General features: G+C 43.1%; 1 protein-coding gene across 6 annotated transcripts in view; it reads right to left on the bottom strand.

The window, feature by feature from the left end:
• LOC115193601 (zinc finger MIZ domain-containing protein 1) overlaps nt 1–22,154 on the bottom strand; it is a 217,052-nt gene that overhangs the window by 114,568 nt on the left and 80,330 nt on the right. For all 6 annotated transcript variants that reach the window (XM_029752404.1, XM_029752405.1, XM_029752403.1 and 3 more), the window contains one exon: nt 17,920–17,993. The gene's annotated coding sequence lies outside the window, so the exon portion shown is untranslated. The remainder of the gene's footprint in view (nt 1–17,919; nt 17,994–22,154) is intronic.

Below are 22,154 nucleotides of genomic sequence, written 5' to 3'. Positions count from 1 at the left end.
AGAAGAGAGAGAGAGAGACCGAGAGAGAGAGACAGAGCAGAGAGAGAGAGAGACAGAGACAGAGGAGAGAGAGAGACATGAGAGAGAGAGACAGAAGAGAGAGAGAGAGAGAGAAGAGAGACAGAGAGAGAGAGAGAGAGAGAGAGAGAGAGAGAGAGAGAGAGAGAGAGAGAGAGAGAGAGAGAGAGAGAGAGAGAGAGAGAGAGAGAGACAGAGACAGAGAGAGACAGAGAGAGAGAGAGAGAGAGAGAGACTTGCATAACAGAGAAAAAAAAGGCTTGATCTTATCCCTTGTTATCCCTGGAACTGGCCTTAACTGGAATGACCAAAAATAAACAATTACTCATATCAGGGGATACGCAGTTTTTCCCAGAAATACAGTATATTTCATTCATAATTTGTACTATTAACCATTTAGAAACCAGTTTTGTCCTAATGTGTCTGTTAGGGTTGTACAATTCCAGTAACTTTCCCTAAATTCCCAGGTTTTCCTGAAAATCCCGGTTGGAATTTGGGGAATGTTACAGAGATGTTGAAACCCTAAGAAAGAGTACTATAGAGGGAGGGACACAGCATTATATCCACATGTGGGTTTTAAATGGTCAAATAAATCAAATACTAATATCAAATAGCGACATTGGGAAGGGAAGAAAAGAGATAGGAGTGTTTCAGTTCAGTTGCTGCTCTGTGTGTTTCGGTTTCATTGCAGATAACGAGAACAGGTTGGAGGAGAAAAAGCCAGCATTGATTTTGTTTGCTGGGCAGGCGTTTCTCCATTACAGAGCTTGGTCGATAAACACAGAGCTGAGCGGAATGGGAGGAGTGTGTGTGTGTGTCATTCATTACGATGATGAACAAATAAACACACACTATCCAGAATGTGTGTGTAATTATAATTGTTGCAATCTGAATAGAAAATGTTTAGTTGGTTCCTGCAGTTTGCTGTCTTCAGGGCTATGGAATCTGCTTAGATCAGCTAACGACTGGCCTACTCGTTTATTCGAGACTTACACATCCACACATCCACACAAACGCTAAGATATTGAGGGATCAATAAGGTTCTATTTATGAATAATGCTAAATGAGGCAAACACATATTTTGTGTGTGTGTGTGTGTATATGTATGTGTGTGTGTGGCCTCCTCCTCTATACCTCCCCAGTATGACCTCTGACCTCTCACCCCTAGAGATGCCCAGTCTTCGGCCTGTTGGTCCAGGTTGAAACCGAACACTGTGTTTCCATTACTGTCACAACCCTGTAGACAACTGGCTCTTTGCCTGCCACACACACATTTTTACATTTACATTTTAGTCATTTAGCAGACACTCCTATCCAGAGCGACTTACATTAATCTTAAGATAGCTAGGTGGGACAACCACATATCACAGGCATAGTAAGTACACCTTTCCTCAATAAAGTAGCTATCAGCGAAGTCAGAGATAAAAAGGGGGGAGGGGGAGAGAACAGCTTGGACTGGGCTGAGCTGACCTCCCGTAGGAGTGGGAGGACCAAAAGACCAGAGGTGGCAGAACGGAGTGCTGGGGTTGGGGTGTAGGGTCTGAGCATAGCCTGAAGGTAGGGAGGGGCAGGTCCTTCTTCTGTTCTGTAGGTACAATGAGGGAAAAAAGTAATTGATCCCCTGCTGATTTCGTACGTTTGCCCACTGACAAAGAAATGATCAGTCTATAATTTTAATGGTAGGTTTATTTGAACAGTAAAAGACAGAATAACAACAAAAAAATCCAGAAAAACGCATGTCAAAAATGTTATAAAATGATTTGCATTTTAATGAGGGAAATAAGTATTTGACCCCTCTGCAAAACATGACTTAGTACTTGGTGGCAAAACCCTTGTTGGCAATCACAGAGGTCAGACGTTTCTTGTAGTTGGCCACCAGGTTTGCACACATCTCACGAGGGATTTTGTCCCACTCCTCTTTGCAGATCTTCTCCAAGTCATTAAGGTTTCGAGGCTGACGTTTGGCAACTCGAACCTTCAGCTCCCTCCACAGATTTTATATAGGATTAAGGTCTGGAGACTGGCTAGGCCACTCCAGGACCTTAATGTGCTTCTTCTTGAGCCAGTCCTTTGTTGCCTTGGCCGTGTCTTTTGGATCATTGTCATGCTGGAATACCCATCCACGACCCATTTTCAATGGCCTGGCTGAGGGAAGGAGGTTCTCACCCAAGATTTGACGGTACATGGCCCCGTCCATCGTCCCTTTGATGTGGTGAAGTTGTCCTGTCCCCTTAGCAGAAAAACACCCCAAAGCATAATGTTTCCACCTCCATGTTTGACGGTGGGGATGGTGTTCTTGGGGTCATAGGCAGAATTCCTCCTCCTCCTCCAAACACGGCGAGTTGAGTTGATGCCAAAGAGCTCCATTTTGGTCTCATCTGACCACAACACTTTCACCCAGTTGTCCTCTGAATCATTCAGATGTTCATTGGCAAACTTCAGACGGGGATATATATGTGCTTTCTTGAGCAGAGGGACCTTGCGGGCACTGCAGGATTTCAGTCCTTCACGGCGTAGTGTGTTACCAATTGTTTTTTTGGTGACTATGGTCCCAGCTGTCTTGAGATCATTGACAAGATCCTCCCGTGTAGTTCCGGACTGATTCCTCACCGTTCTTATGATCATTGCAACTCCACGAGGTGAGATCTTGCATGGAGCCCCAGGCCGAGGGAGATTGACAGTTCTTTTGTGTTTCTTCCATTTGCGAATAATCGCACCAACTGTTGTCACCTTCTCACCAACCTGCTTGGCGATGGTCTTGTAGTCCATTCCAGCCTTGTGTAGTCTACAATCTTGTCCCTGACATCCTTGGAGAGCTCTTTGGTCTTGGCCATGGTGGAGAGTTTGGAATCTGATTGATTGATTGCTTCTGTGGACAGGTGTCTTTTATACAGGTAACAAGCTGAGATTAGGAGGACTCCCTTTGTGCTCCTAATCTCAGCTCGTTACCTGTATAAAAGACACCTGGGAGCCAGAAATCTTTCTGATTGAGAGGGGGTCAAAAACTTATTTCCCTCATTAAAATGCAAATCATTTTATAACATTTTTGACATGTGTTTTTCTGGATTTTTTTGTTGTTATTCTATCTCTCACTGTTCAAATAAACCTACCATTAAAATTATAGACTGATCATTTCTTTGTCAGTGGGCAAACGTACAAAATCAGCAGGGGATCAAATACTTTTTTCCCTCACTGTAAGCACCATGGTCTTGTAGTGGCTGCGAGCTTCGACTAGAAGCCAGTGGAGTGTGCAGAGGAGTGGGGTGACATGGGATAATTTGGGAAGGTTGAAAACCAGGTGGGCTGCAGAATTCTAGATAAGTTGCAGTGATTTGATGGCACAAGTGGGCAGCCCAGCCAACAGCGAGTTGCAGTAGTCCAGACGGGAGATGACAAGTGCCTGGATTAGGACCTGTGCCGCTTCCTGTGTGAAATAGGGTCCTACTCTACGGATGTTGTAGAGCATGAGCCTGCAGGACCAGGTCACTGCCTTGATGTTTGCAGAGAACGACAGAGTGTTGTCCAGCGTCACGCCAAGATTCTTTGCACTCTGGGAGGGCGACAGCGTGTAGTTGTCAACCATAGAGAGTTCTTTGAGCAGGCAGGCCTTCCCCATAGACCTCTACAACACACACCATGGTCCTCACACCTCTACAAAACACACCATGGTCCTCACACCTCTACAACACACCATTAGAGAATGAACAGATTCCTGGAGAGAAGGGGGGAAAGAGGAGAGAAGAGAGGGAGGATGAGAGGGTGTGTGTGCGCGTGTGTGTGTGTGTGTGTGTGTGTGTGTGTGTGTGTGTGTGTGTGTGTGTGTGTGTGTCAGGGTCGGCGGTGAAGAGTGGGTGTCACCTGACCATTCTAGTTTCAAAGCAGCGTTCAACTTAAGTATTTGTGACTAGCGCTATGTTCATTTCTACTAAAGCATGTTGTTGAGCCCTAATGATTTGAATAAACCCATGACTGTGGTGTCAATTGGCTGGTGAAGAGGAGGATAATGAATGACTGTGTTCAGGTATAACTCACTGGTGTTTCCAGGAGAGAGTTTGTATAGAATAAATAGATACTATCTGAGACTAAATGATCAACTATGGACCCTTTCCAGAGTTTCAGGCAACAAATACAGGTTTATGTGAATGCATATGAATGTGTGTAAGTGAGTGCGTGTGTGTTTGTTTGTGCGTGTGTTGCCAACTCTGCTCCATGTTCAGCCTGTAAAACAAAAGACAGTCTGAATCACAGGTCACATCATCTGCAACAGCTGCGGGAGGGGGGGGCAAAGCAGATTTGGAGATAAAAGATGATCTGTGATGGGTGGGTGTGTACATCTATATTCTCTCCCAGATATACAAAGGTACAGGGACTGCTAGGGACCAGCCATAATAATCCTGGTTAAAGAGGCACTATCCCTGTTATGTGTGGTGTTAGGTTAGTCCCAGCCAGAGACAGAACATCCCTTCCTTTACTCTATACTGCTCTGGACAGGTGTCACAGCAGGATATGGAGGATTCAACTCAACACAATAGGTCATGGAGTGCTTGTGTCTAATATACAATTCTAGAGATTCAAATACTACCGTATAACAAGGAATAGGATCAAGACCCTCTCTCTCTCTCTCTCTCTGAGAAGCAGAATTGGCCCAGATGTTAGCTAGTAAGAACTGCTCTCTCTTCTTCTGCCTCTACTCAATCTGGCCACTTTAGCACCCCCCTATCCCTACTTCCACGAGACAGATTACTTCTTCTAACCTCCTTTAAGCAGGCTGCAATGAGAGAGAGACAGAGAGCGAGACAGAGAGACAGACAGAGGACAGACAGAAAGAGGATAGACAGAGAGAGAGAGAGAGAGACAGACAGACAGACAGACTGACACACAGAGAAAGAGAGAGAGAGAGAGAGAGAGAGAGAGAGAGACAGAGACAGAGATGTGTGTGTGCGCTTTGTTTGTGTGCGTTTCTGAGTCTGCACGTGTGTGTGTGTCGGGAAGAATGTCGCAAGACATTGTACAGGGTCTCAGATCATTAGGAGGCTTGTTCACCAAGGCTTTGTTCTGTGGCTCTCTGCCTTGTGGAGCTGAGGTAAAGCCTTTTACTGCAGCAGAACACACACACACAAGGACAGACAGACAGACAGACAGACAGACAGACAGACAGACAGACAGACAGACAGACAGACAGACAGACAGACAGACACAGAGACAGGCACACAGAGAGAGACACACACACTGCTCCCATATAGCTCTAGCTACACATCTACATTGCTATTATATTCGACACTGACATTTAAAAATATCATTCTTCCCTGTGACATTTCAGATAGATCTAGTGTACCCTCTACTGGGAAAAACAACAACTGGTAGCAGTTATCAGCTTAGATCTGATTACAGAGCTTGTTAGATACACTGCCTTCAGAAAGTATTCATACTCCTTGACTTATTCCACATTTTGTTGTGTTACAGCCTGAATTCAAAATGGATAACATAGATTTTTCTCACCCATATACACACAATATCCATTCATTACAAAGTGAACACATGTTTTTAGAAAATGTTTGCAAATGTATTGAAAATGAAATACAGAAATATCTCCTTTACATAAGTATTCACGCTCAAGTTAATACATGTTAGAATCACCTTTGGCAGTGATTACAGCTGGGCGTCTTTCTAGGTAAGTCTCTAAGAGCTTTGCACACCTGGATTGTACAATATTTGCCCATTATTATTTTCAAAATTATTCAAGCTCTGTCAAATTGGTTGTTGATCATTGCTAAACAACCATTTTCCAGTCTAGCCAAAGATTTTCAAGTAGATTTAAGTCAAAACTGTAACTTGGCCACTAAGTAACATTCACTGTCTTCTTGGTAAGCAACTCCAGTGTATTTTATTCTATTTATTTAACCTGTTTGGGATAGGGGGCAGTATTTTCACGGCCGGATAAAAAACGTACCCAATTTAATCTGGTTACTACTCCTGCCCAGAAACTAGAATATGCATATAATTAGTATATTTGGATAGAAAACACTCTAAAGTTTCTAAAACTGTTTGAATGGTGTCTGTGAGTATCACATAACTCATATGGCAGGCCAAAACCTGAGAAGATTCTATACAGGAAGTGCCCTGTTTGACAATTTGTTCTCATTCTAGGGCATCTCTATCAAAAATACAGCATCTCTGCTGTAACGTGACATTTTCTAAGGCTTTCATTGGCTCTCAGAAGGCGCCAGAAAGTGGAATGAGTGCTCTCCAGTCTCTGGGCGAAAAACAGCAGGAGTTTTTGTGAGTGGTCCTGCTGAGAACAATGACACTGGAGCGCGCGTTCACGAGACAACTCAATTTTTTTCTTTCAGTGTTTGAACGAATACAACGTCGCCCGGTTGGAATATTATCGCTATTTTATGAGAAAAATAGCATAAAAATGTATTTTAAACAGCGTTTGACATGCTTCGAAGTACGGTAATGGAATATTTAGAATTTTTTGTCACGAAATGCGCCGGCGCGTCACCCTTCGGATAGTGACTTGAACGCACGAACAAAACGGAGCTATTTGGATATAACTATGGATTATTTCGAACAAAAAAAAATTTGTTGTTGAAGTAGAAGCCCTGGGAGTGCATTCTGACGAAGAACAGCAAAGGTAATCCAATTTTTTATATAGTAAATCTGACTTTGGTGAGGGCCAAACTTGGTGGGTGTCAAATTAGCTAGCCATGATGGCCGGGCTATGTACTCAGAATATTGCAAAATGTGCTTTCACCGAAAAGCTATTTAAAAATCTGACACCACGATTGCATAAAGGAGTTCTGTATCTATAATTCTTAAAATAAATGTTTTTTGTCAACGTTTATCGTGAGTAATTTAGTAAATTCACCGGAAGTTTGCGGTGGGTATGCTAGTTCTGAACATCACATGCTAATGTAAAAAGCTGGTTTTTGATATAAATATGAACTTGGTTGAACAAAACATGCAAAACAAAACAAACAAAACAAGGAATAGGAATAGCAAATGTGAGAACAAGGCTACCTAAATTCTATCAGCATATTGATTGCAGTACTTGCGGGGGTAAATACACTCGTTCACTGCTAGTCTAAATCCGCGATGCATACAAAGTCCTCCCCCGCCCTCCCTTCGGCAAATCCGACCACGACGCCATCTTGCTCCAACCGTCTTGTAGGCAGAAACTCGAACAGGATGTACCAGTGATTAGAACCATTCGACGCTGGTATAACCTATCGGAATCCACGCTTCAAGATTGTTTTGATCACACGGACTGGGATATGTTCCGGTCAGCCTCAGAGAACAACATCTGCATTGTTGAGATGTTGTACCCACTGTGACTAATAAGACCTACCCTAACCAGAAACTGTGGATGGATGGCGGCATTTGTGCAAAACTGAAAGCGTGAACCACCGCATTTAACCATGAAAAGAGGTCTGGGAATAGGCTGAATATAAACAGTGTAGTTATTCCCTCCACAAGGCAATCAAACAAGCAAAATACCGGTACAAGGACAAAGTGGAGATGCAATTCAACGGCTCAGATACGAGACGTATGTGGCAGGGTCTATAGGAAATCATGGACTACAAAAAGAAAACCAGCCATGTCATGGACACCGACGTCACAATTCCAGACAGCTGGCTGGTGTGTTTACAGACATATTCAATCGCTCCCTATCCCAGTCTGCTGTCCCCACATGCATCACAATGGCCACCATTGTTCCTGTACCCAAGAAGATAAAGGTAACTGAACTAAATGACTACTGCCCTGTAGCACTCACTTCTGTCATCATGAAGTGCTTTGAGAGACTAGTCAAGGATCATATCACCTCCACCTTACCGGCCACCCTAAACCCACTTCAATTTGCATACCGCCCTAACAGGTCCACAGACGATGCAATCGCCGTCACATTGCCCTATCCCATCTGGAAAGGAGGAATACCTATGTAAGAATGCTGTTCATTGACTACAGCTCAGCATTCAACACCATAGTACCCTTTAAGCTCATCATTAAGCTGGAGGCCCTGGGTCTCAACCCCGCCCTGTGCAATTGGCTCCTGGACTTTGACGGGCCGCCCCCAGGTGATGAAGGTAGGAAACAACATCTCCACTTCGCTAACCCTCAACACTGGGGCTCCATAAGGGTGTGTGCTCAGCCCCCTCCTGTACTCCCTGTTCACCCACGACTACGCACGCCTCCAACTCAATCATCAAGTTTGCAGACGACAGAAAGGTGGGCTTGATTACCAACAACAACGAGACAGCCTACAGGGAGGAGGTGAGGGCACTCGGAGAGTGGTGTCAGGAAAACAACTTCTCACTCAACGGCAACAAAAAGGAGATGGTCGTGGACTTCAGGAAACAGCAGAGGGAGCACCCCCCTATCCACATCGACGGGACAGCAGTGGAGAAGGTGGAAAGTTTAAGTTCCTCGGCGTACACATCAAGGACAAACTGAAATGGTCCACAGACAGTGTGGTGAAGAAGTCGTAACAGCGCCTCATCAACCTCAGGAGGCTGAAGAAATGTAGCTTGTCACCCAAAACCCTGACAAACTTTTACAGATGCACAATCGAGAGCATCCTGTCGGGCTGTTTCACAGCCTGGTACGGCAACTGCATCGCCCTCAACCACAAGGCTCTCCAGAGAGTGGTGCGGTCTGCACAACGCATCACCGGTGGCAAACTACCTGCCCTCCAGGACACCTACAGCACCCGATGTAACAGGAAGGCCAAAAAGATAATCAAGGACAACAACCACCCGAGCCACTGCCTGTTCACACCGCTAACATCCAGAAGGCGAGGTCAGTAATGGTGCATCAAGGCTGGGACCGCAAGACTGAAAAACAGCCATCAGACTGCTAAACAGCAATCACTAACTCAGAGAGGCTGCTGCCTACATTGAAACCCAATCACTGGACAATTCAATAAAAGGATCACTCGTCACTTTAAACAATGCCATTTTAAATAATGGCACTTCAATAACGTTTACATATCTTACGTTACTCAGATCATATGTAAACTCAGCAAAAAAAAGAGAAATCTTCTCACTGTCAACTGCATTTATTTTCAGCAAACTTAACATGTGTAAATATTTGTATGAACATAAGATTCAACAACTGAGACATAAACTGAACAAGTTCCACAGACATGTGACTAACAGAAATTGAATAATGTGTCCCTGAACAACGGGGGGGTCAAAATCAAAGTAACAGTATCTGGTGTTGCCACCAGCTGCATTAAGTACTGCAGTGCATCTCCTCCTCATGGACTGCACCAGATGTGCCAGTTCTTGCTGTGAGATGTTACCCCACTCTTCCACCAAGGCACCTGCAAGTTCCTGGACATTTCTCGGGGGAACGGCCCTAGCCCTCACCCTCCGATCCAACCGGTCCCACACGTGCTCAATGGGATTGAGATCCGGGCTCTTCGCTGGCCATGGCAGAACACTGACATTCCTGTCTTGCAGGAAATCACGCACAGAACGAGCAGTATGGCTGGTGGCATTGTCATGCTGGAGGGACATGTCAGGGTGAGCCTGCAGGAAGAGCACCACATGAGGGAGGAGGATGTCTTACCTGTAACACACAGCTTTGAGATTGCCTGCAATGACAACAAGCTCAGTCCGATGATGCTGTGACACACCGCCCCAGACCATGACGGACCCTCCACCTCGATCCCGCTCCAGAGTACAGGCCTCGGTGTAACGCCGATTCCATCAACGATAAACGCGAATCCGACCATCACCCCTGGTGAGACTAAACCGCTGTTCGTCCATGAAGAGCACTTTTTGTCAGTCCTGTCTGGTTCAGCGATGGTGGGTTTGTGCCCATAGGCGACGTTGTTGCCAGTGATGTCTGTTGAGAACCTGCCTTACAACAGGCCTACAAGCCCTCAGTCCAGCCTCTCTCAGCCTATTGCGGACAGTCTGAGCACTGGGCAGTTGTTGTTGCCATCCTGTACCTGTCCCGCAGGTGTGATGTTCGGACATACCGATCCTGTGCAGGTGTTGTTACATGTGGTCTGCCACTGCTAGGACGATCAGCTGTCTGTCCTGTCTCCCTGTAGCGCTGTCTTAGGCTTCTCACAGTACGGACATTGCAATTTATTTCCATGCCTAAGACACGTTCATGCAGATGAGCAGGGACCCTGGGCATATTTCTTTTGGTGTTTTTCAGAAAGGTCTCTTTAGTGTCCCAAGTTTTCAGAACTGTGACCTTAATTGTCTACCGTCTGTAAACTGTTAGTGTCTCAACAACGGTTCCACAGGTGCATGTTCATTAATTGTTTATGGTTCCTTGAACAAGCATGGGAAACAGTGTTTAAACACTTTACAATGAAGATCTGTGAAGTTATTTGGATTTTTAAGAATTATCTTTGAAAGACTGAGTTTAAATACTGTATTTTATAACATCTATTGCACTTTGCCTATGCCGCTCGGCCATTGCTCATCCATATATTCATATGTACATATTCTCATTCACCTCTTTAGATTTGTGTGTATTAGGTAGTTGTTGGGGAATTGTTAGATTATTTGTTAGTGTCACGTCCTGACCAGTATAAGGGGTTATTGGTTATTGTAGTTTGGTCAGGACGTGGCAGGGGGTGTTTGTTTTATGTGGTTCGGGGTTTGTTGGGATATGTTCTTATGTAAGAGGGGTGTTTGTTGTATGTGTTCCGGGGTTTTTGGCTATTGCTCTATGTTTTGTATTTCTATGGTTTTTCTATGTTGTGTATTTCTTTGTTGGCCTGGTATGGCTCTCAATCAGGAACAGCTGTACATCGTTGTTGCTGATTGGGAGTCATACTTAGGTAGCCCTTTTTTCACCTGTCTTTTGTGGGTGTTTTTTTTTTGCATAGCTGTGTTTAGCCTGCAAGACTGTTGGTCGTTCGTTCGTTTTCTTTATGTGTTCAATAAAAGTAAATATGAGCACTCAACCCGCTGCGCCTTTGTCTACTCCATACGACGACTGTTACAGTTAGATATTACTGCACTGTCGGAGCTAGAAGCACAAGCATTTCGCTACACTCGCATGAACATCTGCTAAAAATGTGTATGTGACCAATAACATTTGATTTGATTGGTGGTTGTCTCACCTAGCTATCTTAAGACGAATGCACTAACTAAGTCGCTCTGGATAAGAGCGTCTGCTAAATGATGCAAATGTAGATGTAAATGTAACATGTTATCAAAGTAAACCGGCTGATAAGAAAGTCAGATGTTCATTAGTTCAAGTCCCACCCAATCAGATGTTTATTAGTTCAAGTCCCACCCAATCAGATGTTCATTAGTTCAAGTCCCACCCAATCAGATGTTCATTAGTTCAAGTCCCATCCAATCAGATTAATATTGTTGGGAATTATGCACTTTCATCTACAAATACTCATACCTCTGAGACAGTTTACCTAAACCCATCAATGTATTCTTACAGGTTCATTCTGAAAGCCATCTATATAACACAAGACACTGTGATAACCTTCACCTTCCCCACTGCTGCACCTCACATAGTCAATTCCCTATAAGATACCATACACCATACTATGGAATTCTTATCTTCACATAGCCAAAACCTCATTATCCCTCAATTACTTCAAGCGAAGACTGGGGGGTCAGCCTGATGAATCAAACTACCCAATAATCCCCTCCATGTAACACACACACACTTTTTCTTGAATACTGAGTATATCATGTACAATTCTAATTAATATGCTTTTGTTTAACTGACTGAGCCAACTTTTTTTTGTACTTATATTTGTGATGTAGTTTTCATATCAGCCCTTTTAGGCTTCCAACCTCACCTGCACACCGTTTTGACCAGTTTATATCTGCACTGTTTTGTCTTTCACTTCTTCGGTGCAAATAAATAAAACCTAAAACCTAATGGAAAGCGAGGTAGATAGCTCATTCTGTCTCTGAGTAGTAACTGGCAGTGCTCACACCTGGTCAGTCAGTTGATATCAAAGTGCACCGTCTGATATGAAAAGCTAACAGGATAGCCCATCAGAACAAGGGGGGTGGTGCAGGTACTGTAGCCTGCATACGTAAGAGCCTTTGTATCCATGCTTGAAATAGGATATTGTTACGTCTGTAATGCTGTAACACTCCCCTTTAGCAAACACTGTTATCATGTTATCACAAATAAACAGCAGTATCCTGGGACTATGTACAGGCTGTATACGCTAGATTATAAAGTGTATGGGACATAATGGAAAAACAGAAACTTAAAAGAAAGCTTGAAAACAAATACTACATGTAATAACAATCCTGTGTGTGTGTGTGTGGTTTCACTGAGCTCATAACAGGAATAGGCTAAATAATGATCTTGTAAAAGCCCCCAAAAACACAATCCACATAGCATAAAGATCAGAGTTCAAAATTACAATCTTCATCTGGATCGGAAAAATGAAAACAGAAAAAGGTGGACAAACAGACAGTAAAAACTTTTTTTTAAGTATTTATTTTTTTAGATTGCAGATTTGTCCAGCCAATGAAAAAAAGATCAGAAATAATCCTCTTAACTGTATGTTTGGTAATGTGATTTAGTGTTATTTAGTCTGTGTGGTTACAGATGCTGCTTTCCCCTTCAATTTATCCCATTTTCACCATAGTAAGGGTTGTGACGTTCCATATTAACACCAGATACAGCACAAGTGTGTGTGTATATGTGTGTGTGCGCGTTTCTGGGAATGAAATGATCCCCATTATGACACGCAATCCCTGACCTCGCTCCAAATCAATGATCAACTTCACACATTAGCATGCATGTTTCAGGGAAAATACAGTATACTACCCTACCAACTCAGTGGTCCAGTCCGTAGAGCGTCTGCCCAGAGATTGGAATGCTGGGGTCCAATCCCCGGCCAAGTCATACCAAAGACTGTAGAAATGGGACCTGATGCCTCTCTGCTTGGCACTCAGCATTAAGGAGATAGATTGGGGGTAGGGCCCTGCGGTAGACCAGCGTCCTGTCCAGGGGGTGGACTTATACATTAAGCTGCCTCACGCTACAGAAACAGGAGATAGGCTCTTTTATGAGCTGTTCTGGCTCGGTCAAGGATTCTTACATACATAACCATGTAATATAGTACACCACAGCTTTAAGGACCCTCTGTCACTTCAATTAATACTGACAGTGATTTGAATATGGATAAAACTTGTGTTCATGTAAATATTGTGTATTTATCCAGGTTATTAGGTAATGATAAACCAATACAACATAAAACATGTATACCACAACATCGGCAACACTACTAGTTTTTTATCATTTTTTATTTATTCATTAGGATCTCCAATTATCCGACGCCAACGGCAAAAGCAAGTCTTACTGGGGTCCAACATACAATGAAAAATACATAACAGACAAAATACTTTTACATTTAAAAACTTCTGCATATATTCCAGGAGTCTACCTAGGGTTGTTACAGTAGCCTACCTAAAACCATTCTGCATGTTTTGACATGGCAAAAGGTGTGTTGATAAGTCTATATACTGCAATCCAGGGGTGTATTCACTAGGAAACAAGAGAAAGCAAACAGGAAATAGGGAGGGGCCATCTTGAATTTGTCCAATTAGAAATGCTTGCTACCATTTTCTGTAGCAAAACGTTTTTCTACGGTTTGCACAAATGAATATGACCCTGGTCTGACTGAATGGAGTCTACTAATCTACTAATGAATGGAGTCTACTGATGTGATATGAACTGGATGAAAGGTTGTCTGACAGCACACCTCCATCCAGGCAGGTTGTTCAGGGGTGAGTGTTCCATCAAAGCAGCAAGATTTGTGACCTGTTACCACAAGAAAAGGGCAACCAGTGAAGAACAAACACCATTGTAAATACAACCCATATTTATGTTTATTTATTTTCCCTTTTGTACTTTAACTATTTGCACATAATGAAATGCCTTTATTCTTTTGGAGTGTAATGTTTACTATTAAGTGTTATTGTTTATTTCACTTTTGTTTATTATCTACTTCACTTGCTTTGGCAATGTTAAGATATGTTTCCCATGCCAATAAAGCCCTTAAACTGAATTGAATTGAGAGGCCCCATCTGTGGTAATCCTGACCCAGCTGCTCCTCTCTGGCTCTCACCCTCCAGAGGGGAAAGTACACTACGGTACTGGCCTCAGTCACACAGCAGAGGGGTGAAGAAGGACTCCATTACTCACATAGGCACTTACAGACAAGACACACACAGACATGTATGGACGGACACACACACACACACACACACACACACACACACACACACACACACACACACACACACACACACACACACACACACACACTATAATCTAGCGTATACAGCCTGTACATAGTCCCAGGATAAGGCTATGTCCATTACTAGTGTTTATTCATGATAGCAGTGTTTGCTAAATGGGAGTGTTACAGCATTACAGACGTAACAATATCCTATTTCAAGCATGGATACAAAGGCTCTTACGTATGCAGGCTACAGTACCTGCACCACCCCCCTTGTTCTGATAGGCTATCCTGTTAGCTTTTCATATCAGACGGTGCACTTTGATATCAACTGACTGACCAGGTGTGAGCACTGCCAGTTAATACTCAAGAGACAGAATGAGCTATCTACCTCGCTTTCCATTCCCAACAATATTAATCTGATTGGGTGGGACTTGAACTAAGGAACATCTGATTGACTTTCATATCAGCCGGTTTACTTTGATAACAACTGATTGACTTTGATATCAGTTGTCGAGGCTCTATGTAGAAGAGTATTGATTCGTTCACACCTCATCCAAACATTGAAGTAGAAAAGGCCGTTGCTTTTCTATCTATTTAAAGCTCTTATGCAACCATAGGCTGCGTGAAGTCATGTCGGATAACCAGACCACACTGCTTTTTAATCTCTAGCAATCTTTTTAGTTTGACACAGAAATGACCTACCAATCAGTGACAAGCATTGAGCGCACCATGACTCTCAATCTAAACGTTTGCTCTGTGTATCACACAGTGCCACTGACTATCACTCAATTCATCACAATACTAAATGACTGGAGAGATAGAATTCGAACACATGGCATCGAGGCATTGTCATTAAATTGTAAGTATCAAAATTTGCATAAACAATGTTATTGATACAGATACAGTGACTAGCTTCCCTCTGTGAGGGAAGGAGCAGTAGCCAATAGCTGCTAACAGAAACAAGCTGTTTCTTCAGAGCAGAAGGCCAGCATTTAAGTTCTGAAATACATCCAATCTCCACATACAGTATACGCACACACACGCGCACACACACAGTGTGTTTATGAAGAATCAAAAAATACCAGACAGGGAATTCCAGAGCTCGGCAACCCTCCTGGCTCATGTGACTGCACAAACACACAAACACACACAAACACACACACACACACACACACACACACACACACACACACACACACACACACACACACACACACACACACACACACACACACACACACACACACACACACACACACACACACACACACACACACACACACACACAAACACACACACACACACACACACACACACTGTGTGCGGTGCGTTTGCTTAAAGGCCATGATAAAAACAGGGGGAAAATGCGTAATCTGATATGCATGACTTACAGTATAGCCTCTCTCCTTTCTTTTCCCCTCACACATCACAGGTTGCATCTATTATACTCCCCCTCCCTCCCAAATACCAACCAAAACGTTACACAGAGATTGACTCAGTATGCATTTAGGGGTTTGAGGTCAAATAAAAAAACTCTTAATACATGTCAAATGTGAACAGACGTGAACACGTGAAATTGCGAAACATTAATGCACATTCTCTTGCTGCTCTAGAGCACCAAAACCAGTCTGCATATCTTCTGACAGTTCTAGAACACTAAAAACCAGGCTGTATGTTCTCTGACAGGTCTACAACACTAAAAACCAGGCTGTATGTTCTCTGACAGTTCTAGAACACTAAAAACCAGGCTGTATGTTCTCTGACAGGTCTACAACACTAAAAACCAGGCTGTATGTTCTCTGACAGTTCTAGAACACTAAAAACCCGGCTGTATGTTCTCTGACAGGTCTACAACACTAAAAACCAGGCTGTATGTTCTCTGACAGTTCTAGAACACTAAAAACAAGGCTGTATGTTCTCTGACAGGTCTACAACAGTAAAAACCAGTCTGTATGTTCTATGACAGGTCTCATTGCTCTAGATTCTATACTGAACAAAAATATAAATGCAACATGCAACAATTTCAAAGATTTTAACAAGTTACAGTTCATATAAGGAAATCGGTCAATTTAAATAAATTCATTAGGCCCTAATCTATGGGTTTCAAATGACTAGGAATACAGATATGCATCTGCATCTGTAAAAAAACTAGGTAGGGGCGTGGATCAGAAAACCAGTGTCTGGTGTGACCACCATTTGCCTCATGCAGCGTGACACATCTCCTTCACATAGAGTTGATCATGCTGTTGACTGTGGCCTGTGGAATGTTGTCCCACTCCTCTTCAATGGCTGTGCGGAGTTGCTGGATATTTACGGAAACTGGAACACACTGTTGTAGACGTCGATCCAGAGCATCCCAAACTCAATGGGTGACATGTCTGGTGAGTACACAGGCCATGGAAGAACCTGGAACATTTCCAGCTTCCAGGAATTGTGTACATATCCTTGCGACAATGGGCAGTGCATTATCATGCTGAAACATGAGGTGATGGCGGTGGATGAATGGAACGACAATGGGCCTCAGGATCTCATCACGGTATCTCTGTGCATTCAAATTGCCATAGATAAAATGCAATTGTGTGTGTTGTCCGTAGCTTATGCCTGCCCATACCATAACCCCACACTTTTCACAATGTTGACATCAGCAAACCGCTCACCCACACAATGCCATACACATGGTCTGCGGTTGCGAAGCCGGTTGGATGTACTGCCAAATTCTTTAAAACGATGTTGGAGGTGGCTTTTGGAAGAGAAATGAACATTCAATTCTCTGGCAACAGCTCTGGTGGACATTCCTGCAGTCAGCATGCCAATTGCAAACTCCCTTCTGTAGCATTGTGTTGTGAGACAAAACTGCACATTTTAGAGTGGTCTTTTATTGTCCCAGGCACAAGGTGCACCTGTGTAACGATCATGCTGTTTAATCAGCTTCTTGATATGCCACGCCTGTCAGGTGGATAGATTATCTTGGCAAAGGAGAAATGCTCACTAACTGGGATTTAAACAAATGTGTCCACCAAATTTGAGAGAAACAAGCTTTTTGTGCGTATGGAACATTTCTGGGATCTTTTATTTCAGTTCATGAAACATGGGACCAACACTTCACATGTTGCGTTTATATTTTTGTTCAGTGTAGAAGACCAAAACCAGTCAATGATTTTTCTCTAGAACAGGGTTCCCCAAAAATCAGTCCTGGGGCCTCCCATGGGTGCACATTTTGGTTTTTGTCCTAGCTCTACACAACTGATTCAAATAATCAAAGCTTAATGATGAGTTGGTTACTTGAATCAGCTGTGTAGTGCTAGGACAAAATACTAAACGTGCACCCAGGGTGGGCCCCAGGACCGAGTTTGGGAAACCCTGCTCTAGAACAAAACCAGTTTGCCTTTTCTCTCTTGTTCCTCAAACTCAATCTGCAAGGTCTGTGACAAATATATAAACAACAGTACTGCCTGCATATCCATCCATCTAGATCACAACCAGATCAATGTCATTGTAGAGACCTCTTGTCTATAAAACATGCAAAGAAAGGGGTCAGCGTCCCAAATGGCACGAGTCTACCTGGGCCCTGGGCAAAAGAAGTGCAATAAATAGGGAATAGAGTACCATTTGGGATGCAGCCAGAGTGTGTCTGTCTGTGAGAGCAGATGTTGTGCATGATGAGGATAGAGGGCTCGTAAATCACCATGTCTTACCAGCGGAGAAGGAGGTTCTTGTGTTTCCTATTAACCAAAGCCTTCGCTACTTCCTCATCAATCATAGAACATGCCTGGAATGAAGAACAGAAACACAAAACATATTAGGACCACTCAGTACAAAACATGTAGAAAATATGATGTTTTGTCCATGAGAAGGGTAAAAGAAAAAATCCAGTAACCTTCCCAAAATTCCAGAAATTCCGAGTTGGAAAATTCCCGGAATCAAGAACCCCATAATCCTCCAACCAGGATTTCTGGAAAAATTGGGAATTTGGGGAAAGTTACCAGAAATGTGCTACACTATACATGAGCAACAAAGCCTGGGTGACAGTCTGGGTCTGTTTCTGCTCTCCTGTAAACATGTTTGGCATGACAATTCAATAGGAGTTGCTGAGAGAGCTGAAACAGACTGGCAAAATAGGCTTCTTTACCATCATTCATTGTGGATGGCCGGTATGGGTTAGTAGTAACATATGATCCTCCAAAAGACGAACAAGAACAACTACAAAATTATCACTTCAAAAGAATTGTCAAAAATATGTATAGTTAAAGTTGGAAGTTTACATACACTTAGGTTGGAGTCATTAAAATTCGTTTTTCAACCACTCCACAAATTTCTTGTTAAAAAACTATGGTTTTGGCATGTCGGTTAGGACATCTACTTTGTGCATGACACAAGTAACGTTTCCAACAATTGTTTACAGAGAGATTATTTCACGTATAATTCACTGTATCACAATTCCAGTGGGTCAGAAGTTTACATACACTAAGTTGACTGTGCCTTTAAACAGCTTGGAAAATTCCAGAAAAAAATGTCATGGCTTTAGAAGCTTCTGATAGGCTAATTGACATTATTTGAGTCAATTGGAGGTGTACCTGTGGATGTATTTCAAGGCCTACCTTCAAACTCAGTGCTTTCCTTGACACCATGGGAAAATCAAAAGAAATCAGCCAAGACTGCAGAAAAAAAAATTGTAGACCTCCACAAGTCTGGTTCATCCTTGGGAGCAATTTCCAATCGCCTGAAGGTACCACGTTCATCTGTACAAACAATAGTACGCAAGTATAAACACCATGGGACCAAGCAGCCGTCATACCGCTCAGGAAGGAGACGCGTTCTGTCTCCTAGAGATGAATGTACTTTGGTGTGAAAAGTGCAAATCAATCCCAGAACAACAGCAAAGGACCTTGTAAAGATGCTGGAGGAAACGTGTACAAAAGTATCTATATCCACAGTAAAACGAGTCCTATATCGACATAACCTGAAAGGCCGCTCAGCAAGGAAGAAGCCACTGCTCCAAAACCGCCATAAAAAAAAGCCAGACTACGGTTTGCAATTGCACATGGGGACAAAGATCGTACTTTTTGGAGAAATGTCCTCTGGTCTGATGAAACAAAAATAGAACTGTTTGGCCATAATGACCATCGTTATGTTTGAGGAAAAAGCACAGGGGTGGCAGCATCATGTTGTGGGGGTGATTTGCTGCAGGAGGGACTGGTGCACTTCACAAAATAGATGGCATCATGAGGCAGGAAAATTATGTGGATATATTGAAGCAACATTTCAAGACATCAGTCAGGAAGTTAAAGCTTGGTCGCAAATGGGTCTTCCAAATGGACAATGACCCCAAGCACACATACAAAGTTGTGGAAAAATGGCATAAGGACAACAAAGTCAAGGTATTGGAGTGGCCATCACAAAGCCCTGACCTCAATCCTATAGAAAATTTGTGGGCATAACTGAAAAAGCATGTGCGAGCAAGGAGGCCTACAAACCTGACTCAGTTACACCAGCTCTGTCAGGAGGAATGGGCCAAAATTCACCCAACTTATTGTGGGAAGCTTGTGGAAGGCTACCCGAAACGTTTGACCCAAGTTAAACAATTTAAAGGTAATGCTGCCAAATACTAATTAAGTGTATGTAAACTTCTGAAATAAATAAAAGTTGAAATAAATCATTCTCTCTACTATTATTCTGACATTTCACATTCTTAAAATAAAGTCGTGATCCTAACTGACCTAAGACAGGGAATCTTTACTAGGATTAAATGTCAGGAATTGTGAAAAACTGACTTTAAATGTATTTGGCTAAGCTGTATGTAAACTTCCGACTTAAACTATATATATAAATCTATATATAGATTTATATATATAAAATCTGTGTTAAATGAAAAATGTTATTGTCATGTGACGCGCTGGAGAAGACTCATCTGATCTCATGGAGATGGCTGACTTAAGTACAGTACTTAGAGAGACACTCCTGGAAACTGGATATGGGTGTAGTTACAGTACAGAGAGGCTTCTGGCCCAAGGCTAGAGCTGGGAAACACAGCTCTGGCCCTCCAGTTCCCAAGTCCCACTGGTTTTTGTTTCCAGCCAATCACAGACTGGATCAGCTGCCCGAGACATTGCTAGACAAAAGAAGCCTCAAACCCATCCCATCCCAAAACCATCATTACTACTGTCCAGTTCCTGACAGCAACGGAGGAAATAGGACTAATATGAGACAAACACATGATTGAACGTTTTGACGAAGAACAATTTCTCTTCAACATTCATCAGAATGGAAGTCTTTTAGTTTGAGTTTATAAACATTAGCTACTTTAATATCAACTCCCTTTGAATTCTCCTAGCTTCTAATTAGAGATGAATTAGAGATGAATATATAGAGATGACTGTGTGTGTGTTTAGTAATCATAGCACCAAGACATTAGCCTACAAAGATAGAGAGGGAGTCAGGAAGGGTGGGAGGGAGAGAGAGAGAGGAGGGTTGGATGGATGGCGAGAGAGAGAGATAGAGAGAGAGGAGGGAGGCATGTAGGGAGGATGAGAAGGCAAGAGAGAGGAGGGAGGCATGTTGGGAGGATGAGAATGCGAGAAAGAGATGGATGGAGATAGATGTAAAAAAAAATGTTTTAAAAAAAAGCTAAGTGTATATGCAAGTCTTCCATTCTGAATCTCAAGTACTTTCAGCTGCAGCACAGCGGGCTGTCTGTGTGGTGTCATTGTCTTAGTATTCTACTGGGAACTGCTCAGTCTATTTCAGTTTCAGTGTAGAGTGAATGGGAGAGGCACCAGACACAATAGAAAGAGAGGCCATATTAAAGACTTCAATCACGACTTTTAGCTTGGTTTGTTTTAAACAATCTATTATGTTTTGAGTGCTTGTATCTTTCTGAAACACCAGCCTTTCAGATGTATGAAATCAATATAGCTGCCTCACCAAATACATGTATACTTCACTAATGCAATCAATCACTCACTGTAAACTGAAGAATGTAGGTAGATGATTCATATAAAGAGTGATGACTTAATTTGGCCAAGTGCTGTGGCTCACAAGACCTCTCAAAAACAGACCTTAAGTCAGCCAGTTCAGTCAGCTAGTCAATATGCTAGCCAGTCAGTGAGCCAGTCAGTCTGTGAGCCAATCAGTCTGTGAGCCAGTCAGTCTGTGAGCCAGTCAGTCTGTGAGCCAGCAAGACCACAAAGCAGCCCCCTCCCCCAACTCTGACTAACTCCATGTCTCAGCTGCCAAATCTATTGCCTCCCGACTGCAAGCTGTTGATTTCAATAGAACATTGGTGTCTGGTATCCTGGTTGAACCAGACTGCTATCCTGGTTGAACCAGACTGCTATCCTGGTTGAACCAGACTGCTATCCTGGTTGAACCAGACTGACGTGAAAAAAAAAAATATATATATATTTTTAAACTTTACCCCTTTTTCTCTGCAATTTTGTGGTATCCAATTGGTTAACACGGCTGGCTTCCGCTTAACCCGGAAGCCAGCCACACCAATGTGTTGGAGGAAACAACGTGGCCCAGACGATGCTGGGCCAATTACGCACCGCCCCATGGGTCTCCCGGTCATGGCCGGCTGCGACAGAGCCTGGACTCGAACCCAGAATCTCTAGTGGCACAGCTAGCACTGTGATGCAGTGCCTTAGACCACTGTGCCACTCGGGAGGCCGACGTGAAACAATGGTGAGCTGTGCAGCGTTCAGTCTTGTTTAACCAGGTTAGGTGTCTGCAGGCCCTAGATGATGTTGTATCAGTAGCCTTGATGCCCTGGGCCCTTCATCCTTCTGCAGGAACAAAACCACAGTATAAGGGTTAGAAGGGAAACAATGCAGCAGAATGACACAACATGGAGCAACGCACAGGCAGATGTGGTCTGTTTCTTACCCTCCCTACCCCTCTCTCGCTCTCTCCCCCTCCATCTCTCTCTCCCTCC

Source organism: Salmo trutta, chromosome 5, assembly GCF_901001165.1.
Source record: "Salmo trutta chromosome 5, fSalTru1.1, whole genome shotgun sequence".
Lineage (NCBI taxonomy): Eukaryota > Metazoa > Chordata > Actinopteri > Salmoniformes > Salmonidae > Salmo > Salmo trutta.
Note: the sequence above shows the minus strand (reverse complement) of the source record. Positions and strands in the feature narration are given on the sequence as shown.